The sequence below is a fragment of the Fukomys damarensis genome, unplaced genomic scaffold (genome assembly GCF_012274545.1).
Source record: "Fukomys damarensis isolate Sample0158 unplaced genomic scaffold, DMR_v1.0_HiC HiC_scaffold_27, whole genome shotgun sequence".
NCBI lineage: Eukaryota > Metazoa > Chordata > Mammalia > Rodentia > Bathyergidae > Fukomys > Fukomys damarensis.
The window spans coordinates 33,950,353-33,954,681 of record NW_022900939.1 but is presented as its reverse complement, the minus strand read 5'-3'; positions in this window follow the sequence as shown (position 1 = coordinate 33,954,681).

The window sequence follows — 4,329 nt, the reverse complement described above, 5'->3', positions numbered from 1 at the left end:
CGAGGTGACAGTGGGCGGGGGGCGAGGAAGCCTCGAGCTTAATGGCACGGCCGCGAGTGCTGAGGCCACCGTGGCGCATCCCTGAGAAGAGCTTGACAGCGCGCTGGAAGCGGCGGAAGAGATCCCAGATGTTTCCGTTTTCTTTCCGTCAAGCAGTCCGCGACTTGAGTTAGGTAACAGTTCCATTACCTCCGAGACAGCGTATCTATACATCTCCGAGGTCGTTTGCCACGGGTCTAAGAAAGAGTGAAAAAGAGTCACCCCAAAAAGCATCTTCCAGGGCCAGGGGTTAGCTCAGTGGTGCTGCCGCCTGCCTCGCAAACTCAAGGTACTGAGTTTGGTCTGTCTCAAAATAAAAGGAGGCTGGAGAAGCAGCTTAGTGTGAAGGTCCTACGTTCAATCCCTAGTATTGAAAAAGAGAATTTCTTTTTTTAAAGCATCTGGGGCCGGGGATTTAGCTCAGTGGCACGGCGCCTGTTTCACCAGCGAAATGTCCTGAGTTCGATCCCTGGTACACACACACACACGCACACACAAGCATCTGCCATGAATTTGAAGAAATTACAATATTGTTTTCTTTGGCATTTTTATAATGTACCTTTTCTCAAAGGTAAGAGCTGAAGCAAAAATCCATTTGCATGCATTCTACATAAGGGTATGCAGGAGAACTGAATTTTGTTGAATTTGACTTTTGTTGATCAAGAACAATACAATTTTCTATATCTTTTTTATTACTGTAACATAACCAGGTAGTGAGAGTAGATGTGGCAACATTATAGCTCTAGCAGGCCTCTTGGGGCTTATTTTTTAGTCAATGCTAAATTACTAACATTGTACCAATGACATTTTACCTAAAAACTAGTCTTTGTGTGTTGCTTATAGGTTTAGAATTGCATAGTCTTCCTCTGTAAAATAATCTAGTGTAGGACCTGGGATTTAACTCAGTGGTGCCACGCCTGCCTTGCAAGCACAAGGTCCTGAGTTCTATCCCCGGTGCCACAAAAAGTAAATAAATAAATTATCATCATCTGGTGTAGAAATGAAGTAAATGTCATTAATAAAGGTAGTCCAGTCGGGGGGATTTAGCTCAGTGGTACAGCTGCCTGCCTTGCAAGTGCAAGGTCCTGAGTTTGATCTCCAGAACCAAAATAAATAAATAAAATAAAATAAAGGTAGTCCCTAGAGATTACCGTGTTACGGAAGGAATCAGTAAGTGACACACAGAGAGGCAACAGAATGGAAGTAAAATAGTAAATTTACTCATCGATAAGGGTCGATCGCACATAAGCCATGCCTGGATGGACAACTGGGTTACAACTCCTCCTTTTATAGGGTTTTACAGCCTTGCCTTCATTTGGGTGGTTACATTTCATTCTCACAGTTCAAATCACGGTCACAGAATAGTTAATCTTTTAACCCAGACAGTAACAGTTCTTTCCAGTTGGGGAGTTTACCTTTAAGATTCGCCTTGGCTGGGGATTTAGCTCAGTGGTTCTGGTGACTGCTTCGCAAGTGCAAGGACCCGAGTTCGATCCCCAGTACCAGGAGGGAAAAAAAAAAAAAAAAAAAAGATTCGCCTAGTTATCTATTCTATCCCATAGGAAGAGGGTGTTCAGGCTCAGGGGAGCAAATGTTAGCAATAAATTCTTTCATTTAGACACTTTTACAATCATGTAAACGTCTCTGGGAGCTCAAGACCTTGCTGACCCTGTTATCTCAGGGTAAGACCAATGCCTCAGTCAGCAATTAGTGCCTTCGGTGCCTGTTAGTTCTAAGCTAAACAAAGCAAACTGCTGTGAGAGACAGCAGAAGCCATTTTACATTGTAACAGTTTATAGGTTTTTGCCATTTATAAAAGTTTTCCCTATCAACTCTATTTTGTTGCAACTGGTATATGTATGTATATAATCAATATTAGCTTCAATGTCAAACATCTTTAATTGTCAGGAAAACTCAAGTTGAAACAACAATGAACCATTATATGCTGAGTAGAATGGCAAAAATCTAGAAGGTTGGGAGTACTAAATGTTGGCAGAGACATGGAATAACTAAAACTCTTGCACACTGCCAGTAACTGCCTTATAGTACAGCTGCTTTAGAAAGGTGTTGGCAATGCACTTCTGAGTTAAGAATACATTATTCTGGGCCAGGGATTTAGCTCAGTGGTTCTGGCACCTACCTTGCAAGTGCAAGGTCCTGAGTTCAATCCCCAGTACCAAAAAAAAAAAAAAAAAAAAAAAAAAAAAAAAAAACATTGTCCTACAACCTCTCCACTGGGGACTCCTGTCCCCTGCTCTGTCAGAAACTCTTGCTTCCCACTGAGTGATAGGGTTGGTGACACCTTGTTCCATGTGATGCTTTGGACCATTACCCTCCACCCTCATGCTTTTAGTTGCTCACCTGCCACATTTTGCTCCCTTCCCCACTCACCTGTACCCCTGCCTTCAGTTGCTGCCGATGTCCTTAGTGACTTCCTATCCAACACCACGTCCCTCAGTTCCCTGACCTCCTGCGCATGCAGTGACTTTCTTCGCTCCTCCGCTCACGCGTATACCATGTGCTCTCCCTTCCCTGCATTAACCATACCTAGGCACCCTTCCTCTATGCCCCTTTGACCACTCCCTGACTTCATCCAGGCCTTTAATTTTTATGGAAAATTTCACCCATGCACACAAATAGAAGTATATAGTAAGCCTCCGTGTAACCAGTGCCCAGCTTACGTGGTTACCTCACAGCCAGTCTTCTTTCATTTATTCTTCTGATTATTTAGAAGCAAATCCCAGATATCAGGTCATTTCAACAGTAAATGTGTCTGAATATATCACTGAAAGATAAAGAGGCTCTTTAAACATGATTACAGTATCATTTCCACAATAAAATAACACTTATCCTATACCCAGCTAGTGTACATAATTCTCAATCATGTCTTTTTGTTGTTGTTGTTGTTCAAATCAGGCTCCCAGCCAGGCGTGGTGGCACACATCTGTAATCCCAGCCCTCGAGAGGCCGAGGTAGGAGAGTCTCTGGAAGTGCAAGGCCAGCCTGGGATACACAGGGAGTCCAAGGGCCCACCTGAATCACATAATGAAGCCCTGGCATTACATAATGAAAAAAACAACAGAGAGCCAGGAATTTAGCTCAGTGGTGCGACTGCCTGCCTAGCAAGCACAACATCCTGAGTTCTATCCCTGATACAAAAAAAACCACAGAAAACAAACCAGAATCCCAATAATGTCCACCCCCTCCAAATGATTGAAATGTTCCTTGTCACTTTTAATCCCTAGATGCTCCCCTGCTCCCCTTCTTTTCTCACAGTTTATACCCCTGTGTTATCATCTATCATGTTCTTCTGCCTGTGTTTACTGTAAATTGGTAATTGGTGTATCTAGAGGTTTAATCAGATTGTGGCTCTTTCCTGATTTCTTCACAAGTGAGAAATAACTTCAATTCATAACATAGAACCTCACACTTTCTAATATCTTGAGAAATAGGGCTAGGGGGGTAGCTCAATGGTGCTGCACCTGCCTGGCAAGCTCAAGGCCCTGAGTTCAATTCCCGGAAAAAAAAAAAAAAAAAATAGTCATATCAACAATCCAGATACTGCTGGGAGTGTAGCTCAGTAACAGGATGCTCACTTTACACACTTGAGGCCTGGGTTCAAGCCATAGTGCTAGGCTTGTGCCAGCCAGTGTTCTAAGTATTTTATATGCACTAACTCAATTAAATCTTTAAGATAACCTCAATACAGGCAAAATGCTTAGACTGGTACCAAGCATATAGTAAGTACTTATTGGAGGGCGATCAATCCTCTGACTACCTAGAAAGGTGGGTGGCGAGGGCTAAAAAGAAAAAAGACAGCAGAGACTCGCCTAATTTCAAAGTATATCGGGGGTTGGGAGGTCAGTGTCTCCGAGCTGGCTGCTATTTATTGGGTGCACAGTAATTGGAGGGAGCAACAGGAGACTTGGGGCAGTAGTGATCCTAGGACAGTGAGGAGCTGATGAAGATCTTAAGTAACGAGGTTGAGGTTCTTATGTAAAGAGGACCAGACAGCAGAGCAGATGAGAACATTCTAACAATAGAGGGTGGGATTACTTAAGTTTGACAAAAAATTAGTCTCTCTCTTTTGTTTTACTACTCAAAGAACCAGGATGTCTTCAACTAATATCTTGCTAATGAGTGCCATAGCCTTATGGAACCACTGGGGCCTCATCTGTGACCGGAGGCAAACGGAGTTATGTTTTTGCATGCCATAGCCAGCTCAGGGGCAAGAAACATTGAGCCTCAGACAGCTATAGGCATACTTTGATTCTTTTTTTTTTTTTTTTT